This window comes from Montipora capricornis, chromosome 9 (assembly GCF_036669925.1).
Source record: "Montipora capricornis isolate CH-2021 chromosome 9, ASM3666992v2, whole genome shotgun sequence".
Taxonomy (NCBI): Eukaryota; Metazoa; Cnidaria; class Anthozoa; order Scleractinia; family Acroporidae; genus Montipora; species Montipora capricornis.
Window position 1 is genome coordinate 50,490,221 of NC_090891.1, and position 9,357 is coordinate 50,499,577.

At 40.3% G+C, this 9,357-nt stretch overlaps 1 non-coding gene across 1 annotated transcript; it reads left to right on the forward strand.

Annotated features, from left to right (window-relative positions):
- The first annotated feature begins 3,727 nt into the window (after positions 1-3,727).
- On the forward strand, positions 3,728-3,800 carry Trnaa-ggc (transfer RNA alanine (anticodon GGC)). Its single transcript has one exon. It is a non-coding gene; the product is annotated as a tRNA-Ala (tRNA).
- Positions 3,801-9,357: the final 5,557 nt, after the last annotated feature.

Below are 9,357 nucleotides of genomic sequence, written 5' to 3' on the forward strand. Positions count from 1 at the left end.
ATCGTCCCTGTCCTTAAACCAAATGGCAGTGTGCGTATCTGTGTTGATCTGACTCACCTTAACAAAGCAGTCCAGCATGAGATACAACCAATACCTTCAGTGGATGAGAACCTCGCTAAACTGGGAGACAGTAAGATATTCTCCAAACTTGATGCCAACGGTCGGTTTTGGAAGATTCCCTTGGATGCCAAATCAAAACTGCTCACAACCTTTGTCACCCCATTTGGACGTTTTTGTTTCAATAGACTGCCATTTGGTATCAGCTCTGCACCAGAGATCTTCCAACGCACCATATCCAAGATACTTGAGGGCTTGGAATGGACCCTCTGTCAAATGGATGCTGTCCTCATTCATGGGGTGGACCAGGCAGATCATGATGGACGCGTATGAGCTGTTCTTCACCCCTTAGAAGAAGCAGGGTTAACCTTTAATGACAAATGTGAGTTTTCACGATCATCAATCAATCACTGTTGTGACCCAGTTCCCAGATGTCTCCAGGATACAGTGGTTCATGGGAATGGTCAACCACCTTAGAAAATTTATTCCCAACCTGGCTGACCTCAGTGACCCCCTTCGTCAATTATCATGCAAAGACAGTGTTTTGGTTTCGGATGAGCCCCAGCAAAACGCCTTTGAGCAGATCAAGCAAGCATTAGTGTCACCAACAGTCCTGGCACATTACAATCCAAACCGCCCAACAATCATTTCAGCTGATACTTCCAACACGGGAATTGGTGCAATGTTATTTCAAGTTCAGGATGATGGAGAGTGCTGCCCAGTGTGTTACGCGTCAAGATCTCTCAGTAGAAATGTTATGTTGTGATTGAAAAGGAAGCCTTTGCGACATCATGGGCTAGTGAGAGGTTCTCTGATTATGTGCTCGACAGCCCTTTCACGCTAGAAACAGACCACAAACCACTTACTGTGCTCCTGAATTCATCAGAGCTCTTGAAGATGCCCCCCCCCTACCCCGTATCCTGCGATTCCACCTGACACTTATGAGATAAAGCTATGAAGTTCAATATGTGCCAAGAAAACATCAAGTTACCGCAGATACACTCTCACGTGCTCCTGTTGGCCTACCAGGGATGGAAGATAAGCTGCTTGTCGAAAAAGTAGAGGCCTTCTCAACTCAGACCACTCCCTATCTCCCAGTCACGCCTAACCGACTACAGCAGATAAGGGATGCGCAGAAGGTAGATGAAGAATGCTCCCTTTTAAGATCATACTGCCTTCATGGATGGCCCCCTTTCTTGCCTCACCAGCCGTTACTATGCCCATATCGGGAAAACAGAAGCCACCTCAGGATTGTTGATGACTTACTACTGCACGATGAGCCAATAGTAATTCCAAGGAGTATGCAACTACAAATCCTCGACTGCATTCATACTGGTCTCCTAGGCGTAGATCCAGGGCACCCACTTCCATATGGTAGCCGGGACTCTCCATGCAAATCGGTGAGTTGATCATCCAATGCCACACCTGTGCCAAGGAACAACCAACGCCCAGAGAACCACTTATGCCTTCATCCTTCCCAGCCCGCCCTGGGGGAGGGTAGCAACAGACCAGTATGACCTGTATGGTGGCTTGACAGCAAGGAACTTTCTGATGAGACTTCTCATTCAGTTATAAAAACTCTCAGGGAGATTTTCGCCACACATGGAATCCCAGATGTCATTATGTCACACAACGGGCCACAGTATAGCGCAGAGACCTTTCGACAGTTTGCCAAAGCAAGCGAAGTGGAAAGAGCCATTCGCACAGCAAAGTCTATGCTGAGGAAAAACGAAGAATGGCTACTCACCAAGTTAATTACTCATGGGACGTTGCCTGCAAACACAGCTACCAACTCTTCCAACCAACTTGTACCCTAATATGCAGATAAAAGATCTCCAGTTGGTTGAAGAAAAGGAAAGCTTGTATAGAGTGAACCAACAGTGCAACTTTGACAGGCATCATAGAGGAAAGGAACTGCCAACACTTGAACTGGGTGGCCGAGTTTGGATAAGAGATCAAGATCGGTATGGCCTGGTGACAGGGAAAACTGAGAAACCCCATCTTCCCTTGTCACTACAGAGAGAGGCACACCCCGATGAAACCGCTCTGCCTTAGTAGCCTCAGCAAAACCAGCCGAAGCCAAACAACACTCAGCTATGCCGCCCTGTGATGTCACTCTGCATCACCAGTACCCAGCACTCTGTTGAGGCCTCAGATTAAGCAAGTTCCCCCATCACCACAGACAGCTGTCCCAATACCTACTTTAGTAACAACACTGGATGAGTGCGTACCTCCACGGAGTCCAAGCCCTGCAGTCCTGACATCTTGGTCAGGAAGAGCTGTCAGACCTCCAGAACACTTGAATCTTAGGTTGAACATTGAACTGTGTGTGCCTCAGTGCTACACATGAACATTTTGATTTGTTGTTATTATTCCTGTTGTTGCTCGTTTTGTTATATTTTCATAGCTTTGCCTTTTGAGGGGGAATGTAAGATTAGGCATTGCATGCTGGGACCGCTAGGTCGGCCATCTTAAATAAACCTTGGGCCAGCTTGCATTACTCGATCAAAGTCTCCTTTCTTCTTCGCATGATACTGTAATCACCACAGCTAGTGGCAGTACAAACTCCGGAAGCAATATTTGCTCCCCAGAAGGAAAATAGATTTTTAATCACCTTTTGTCAGAGTCGAACACAACTTCTAAGTACCAAGAAGTGAATGACGAAGCACTGCCAACACCCAATATGGGTAAGAAGATAGTATCTCAATTGCAAGAAATACTGCACAGGTTAACGAGCATCGAAACAAGACTACAAAATCAGTAGTTTGGAAAAGGCAGTAAGAAAAGAAGGTAACATTGCTCCATGGGAAGGAAACTGAGAAGGTGAAAGAGGTGGAGAAAGGACTAGAGTTTGCGAATGCCAAGATAATTGAGCGGAAAGGAAATGTATCAAGACATGTTCAGCAGAAGGGAAAACCTACACTTTTGGAATCCCCGAAGTGACTTATAGCAGTGATAATAGAAGTGATTAGTTGTATAAGTTTCTTAAGGATGAGCTGAACATTGATAACTCGGATTCTATTGAATTTCAAAGAGTGCATAGAGTTGAAAGGAAAAAACCAAGGCAACTAGGAACCAATTAATGCTCAGTCCTTAAGATATCCAGATCCTGAGCTTGTCTTTAAAGGTGTTTGGGGGTTGGGGGCGGAGACCAATGTTAAGGTTTACGCTGATTTTCCAGACGAGACCAGGGAAAAAAGAAGGAAACAGTTGCTGAGAATGAAAAAAGCGAGAGAAGAGGGGAAAAAGTGTATTTTTTTTAAATCGCAACCAGATAGATTGTATATTGATGGGAAATCAATTGTTTTTTTATTAATTTTTTTTGCTTTAGAGCAAAGCCGGAGAAAATTCTTGCAACTTTTATTCCCATGACAGCATGTTGGATATTATTTATCTGCTGCTTTTTTATGTCTTTTAAATTTACGTGTGAAGCTATGATCCTTGCAGTTACGAACGCAATTTTTGCAATTGCGTAAAGAAGCCTAAAAAATTCATGACTTCAGGCTTTTTTACGCAATTGCAAAAATTGCGTTCATAACTGCGAGGATCATAGCTTCACTTGATTTCATATCCGCAGTTCATATATGATCCATTTCACATATCATTTCATCATTGATTCGTGCCCCACAAGAACATTAGAACACACAAATGACCAGCTCCCAACGTCAGTGGCTGCATAGCTCAGTTGGTTAGAGCATCGCATTGGCATTGCGAGGTCATGGGTTCAAAACCCGTTGAAGTCCTGAATTTTTCAGGCTTCTTTAAGCAATTACAAAAATTGCATTCATAACTGTGAGGATCATAGCTTCACTTGATTTTGTATCCACAGTTCATATATTATCCATTTTCATATATGATTTCATCGTTGATTTAAGTGTGCATTGTTAAGTATTAGTTGGTTCGTTTTATTTTTTGGTATTATTCAATATCTTAAATCTACGCCGATTTGGGTATGTTACTTTATAAAGGGATAATGTTAATTTCAAATTAATATATTTAAATGTTCCAGGGATTTGCTCTGCTGTAAAGAGGAGAGCGTTTCCCTCTGGCTAAATAAACAAAAGGTAGATATTGTGTTTTTGAAAAAACTTACAGCACAAAGGAAGTCTAGTTAGTATGGAAAACACAGTAGAAAGGTAAGACATTTTATTCACATGGCACAAATCTTAGTTGCGGGTGTTGGTGCTTGTTAGAGATATTTTGGAATTCGTATGCAATTCCTCACACATTAATGACAAGGGCCGTTTTATCCCAGATGTCACTGTGCAAGGTTCATAACTTTTATTTGTCACTATTTATGCTCCAAATAAAGTTCACTATGAATGTTTTTGTTTCTATGAGTTAAATCGCCCACTGGAAAATCATCATAGTGGTGAACAATAAATCGTTTTGGGAGGCGACTTTAATGTTACTCTTTGTACCGATCTTGATTGTTCTGGGGGCAATCCAACAAAGAAAGAAAATCTTAGTTGTATTCAAAATACATGTTCAAATTTTTATTTGGTAGATGTTTCGAGGCTACGGAAGCCAGGAGGCAAAAAGTCCATCATACAACCAAGATTAGACTATGAACTGATATATGAAATGGATCATAAATGAACTGCACATATGAAATCAAGTGAAGCTATGATCCTCGAAAAATTCAGGACTTCAAAGGGGGTTTGAACCTGTGACCTTGCAAAAATTGCTTTCACAACTGCGAGGATCATAGCATTGTTGATTCATTCCTTACAAGAACATTAGAACCCTCAAATGACCAGCTCCCAACGTCAGTGGCTTCATAGCTCGGTTGGTTAGATCATTACACCAGTATTGTGAGGTCACGGGTTTAAACTTCAGTTGAAGTCCTGAAATTTTCAGGCTTCTCTGCGCAATTGCAAAAATTGCATTCACAACTGCGAGAGTTATAGCTTTAATTGATTTAATATCCGCAGTTCATACATGATCCATTTCATAAATCATTTCATTGTTGATTCATTCCTCACGGAAACATTAGAACCCAAAAATGACCAGCTCCCAATGTAAGTGGCTTCATAGCTCAGTTGGTTAGAGCATCGCACCGGTATTGCGAGGTCATAGGTTCAAACCCCTGTTTAAGTCCTGAATTTTTCAGACTTGAGTTTACAACTGCGAGGATCATAGCTTCACTTGATGATTAGGCTATTGGCTAATTAGTGATTTTTAACAAAAAGAAGTCGATTCAGATTAAATATCGCTGATTAACGAAAAAACACCAGATTGGTGTGAGGGGTTTTCAGACGTCGGTGACAAAAGAGTCCTTTGGGACTTAATTAAATATCGTATAAGGCAAGTTACAATTAAAATGGCAAGTAAAAGGAGCTTGTAAGACCTGATAGGCTGGCAAATGCTGAACGTTTACTACAGCAGTATGAAGAAATTTGTTGCACCAACCCGACTTGTGAAAACAAGGATAAGTTTGAAACTGTAAAAAATGAATATAACTCTCTATATGAGCATTTATCGATGACAGCGATAATCTGCTCTCGAGCTTGGTGGTATGAATATGGTGAGACAAATAGAAAACCTAAGAGCTTGGTTCAGAAGGTCTTCTCTAAGGAAGGTTTTTTAACATCAGAGCCTCTAAAATAAATTGTCTGGTGCTTAATCAGAGGCTTGTAATCAATAAAAGCAAAAACAAATTGGCTGGCTTGTTATATGTGTGATCAGATGTGTGGATGGTACCCACATTAGAATTCAAGCACCTCATGAAAACGAGAATGAATATCTAAATCGTAAAGGTTTCACTCCATAAAGGTCCAAGGGATATGTAATAAGAAGGTTAGTAATCATTTTTAACATTGCTTCTCTGAAATAAACGATTAATTTAATCCTGAAAACTCAGTTTACACTTGCTCACAATTTTTAATTTGGATATGATTCTGCTTTCAAGTAGCAGTAATCAATTGCACTCTTGCATCGAACTCTCTTCAAGTACATGTACCATATCTTAAATACTTTACAACTCAAATACATAGTCTCATTCATCTTCGTAGATCATGCAGAATCCTTCACCGAAATTCAGTGTTTCAGCACTATGTATGAAGTACTTGATGAATCACTCCATAATGGATGTTTTTCATTGCATGTTTTTCTTTCAGGTTTGTTTATTAATATTGTAGCCTGATGGCTGCGTAGTACCCATGACAGCCATGTTTTCAGGTCCTCCAATATTTGCCATCATTTTGAGAAAAAACTATCACTCACTGGATGATGGCATTCTTTTGGGGACAGTGGTTATGCATGCCGGCCATTCATAATGACACCCTATGGCATCCCCAGCACCCCTGCTCAAGTTGCTTACAACGAGGCACACTGTAAAACAAGGGTGATTATTGAGCAAACGTTTGGCTACTGGAAACTCTGCTTTCATGTGCTGCATTCAGAAATTCGTATGGCACCTGAAAAAGTATGCACCATTATTGGTGCTTGTGCAGTTTTGCACAACATCGCAACTATATTAAATGAGCCAATGGAAGACAGAGACGTTGGTAATGAAATGAGTGTTGGCCATTTTGTATCGTGGTCCTAACAAGGACAAGCTGCAAGAAATCATATTTGCCAAACCTATTTTAGCTAGACGAATTTTAAGGTATAATGATGGAAGGATTGCATCTAGCTGAATTAGGTTTGAAAATGTGATTTCTGACTTACCTCCCCCTCCCCCACATGAGGTGGCTTTGACACCAGTGCCAGTGCCAGCCCATGAGATAAATTCAGAATTGGACATATGCATTTATGATTGACCGTATATACAGAGTAAGCCAAACATAAATAACATGTGGCCAAATTATTTTTGTTGCGTGAAATAAGAACTTTCTCAATTATTTGCTACATTGTCAAGTTGAAGTTAAGTTTTACGTTTACAAAAAAACCTTGCTAGGGACAATGACTGTTGCCTATTTTTTTAGAGTTTTTTCATTGCTGTCAGTTTGGCATGAGGGAGGTATGTTCATCTGATACATCAGTTCAAATTTATTTTATTGTAAATGGTTCCAGCTGAAGGCCGAGAGGAAAGAAAACACTGAACGGATACTGTTAAGCCTTAAATCATATGTTGTTATTACAAAATAAAGAAGACTATTTAACACGAAACATTTGTGAAATAAAATTGTGATTTGAATAACATTCACATTAAAAAAAAGTTGAATGGGCGTTTTCTGGCTAATTATCTCGCCATAATGGCACCATCTATGTCGATGTTTACAGGAAACCAACACACACCGACAGATACCTAGATTTTAACTCCCACCATGACATTAAACATAAGGAAATCACCACTGCAACTCTTTTACAAAGAGCTTTGAGCCTCCCTAACACCACAGATGGAAGAAATCGAGAACTTGACAAAGTGTAATCAGCCAGTCCAACAGCTATCCTTCTAAACTTATTCACAATATCAACACAAGAAGAACCCGAGCGTCCATTATTCCTTCCTCCAAAGAATTAGTTGGTATGTTTTTCAATTAGTGGAACCGCTCCTTTGCATCTCTTCTGTACATCAATGGTGTCACCGAACCCCTAACACATTTGTTAAAAGGACATGATATTAACATCGTCAATAGGCCATTAAAAACGCTCCAATAAGAATTTCAGATTCCTAAGTCATGACCCCCATTAGCTTCACAACCGGATGTTGTCTACAAAATTCCCTGAGGCAGTTGCTCTTGGAATTACATTGGCAAAACAGGCAGATCCTTTGCTACGAGGAAAAAAGAACAAATTAGGAATGTGAAGGCAGTGGCCAAAGGCTCCATCATTGCTAATCATGCTTGACCTCAACAATGTGTCGATTATTGTGAAAGAAAATTTCTGCATCAGAAAACTTCTTGAATCTTGGCACACCTGACGCTGACAATAACTCTTGCCCACTTCCAGGACAATACCACACACTTTTTAACAAAAATTCTTAATCACCTTTTTCCCTAATTTCACTCTCTATAGTCTCCGTATTTTTACTTCATTCATCTTTTTCCTTGTTGAAGACCACAGTTCTAGTGGTCGAAAGCTTGCAAGCAATTTTTTATCATGAGTCATCCTGGCTGCGCTCTTTCAATTTTTTCAACACTCATATGTTTTTTATAAAAACAACAGTTCTTTTGGACACTTGTTGATCGTTATTTCTTCAATTTAGAACTTCTTTCCAGTGAAGATCGCCATATCATTGCAGACTACTCAGTTTTGAAAAATAAATTCTGGCTACAGTATTTATTTACTAGTTTAAGAGAAAGACATCAGAAAGTTGTCAGAAAGATGTCAAAAATAAAATAAAAATTTTGTCAAGTGTTCAAGTTACACCAATCTTCACTGCAACAATCTGACTGGGGTTAGGCAGGATTTTATACCGGGATCCAAAGCCAACATTTAGTTGAATTGGGAGCATGCATTTCTCACTTTTCTACCCTCCCTCACCTACCCCCTTGCATTTCTCCACTTCACGTATTTTTTAGGCAGTGCCTATTCGTAACAAGGACTTGGTACACTGACCTATATTTTGATATTAATTACACAGGAAGTCTTAGCAGGATCTTACAGGTTCTACCCATAACCTGGAATGACATAGCCAAGCAGTTTTAAAAAGCTAACCATTTCTAAAGTGGGTGCTTAGACTTCAATACTGTTTAGTCCGTGTCTATTTGAAAGGGGTGCTAAGAACTTAAATGGGTACAAACACAAGGAAGGTCATATTGCCGGGGGCGACATCGCAAAACCAGGAGGATAAACCCGTGAATTAAATCATGGCATCAATGCTCTGACACAATGAGGATTAATTGACTAGCACTGAGGCAAGTAGGTGGCTAACCGTCATAGGAATTAAAGACAAGGTAAAGGACTTCAGCGTGGTATGATACTATGAATAGGTCACTGTATGGGTCGCGTGGCAACATAGCAACATTATCTTTATAGTTGTGTTTTGCTATAGGTGGGCACACAATATAAAAAGAAGCAGGCAAAAAATTTCATCACTCAAAGTGCCACTGGCGTTACTCATGGTAGATAAAAGTACAAGCGATTGCTTCAAAATTGGCAGGCTGACGCTTTTCCCTGTTTTAGAATTGATAGTTGGATAATTGGTTGTAACAGTTCAACGTGTGGGCTCGCATATGCAAACTAGATACCACCAAACATAATGCATGTATGTGAGGGTAATCCCCTTGTTGGAATTCAACCCCTGTGAACAAACTATAGCCATTGGTCCAATAGGCAGAAGATTACTCTTTAAACACAAAGTGCGGTGAACAGATGACAGGGTAATTTTGAATAAGGTGTGATTTTTGTTGC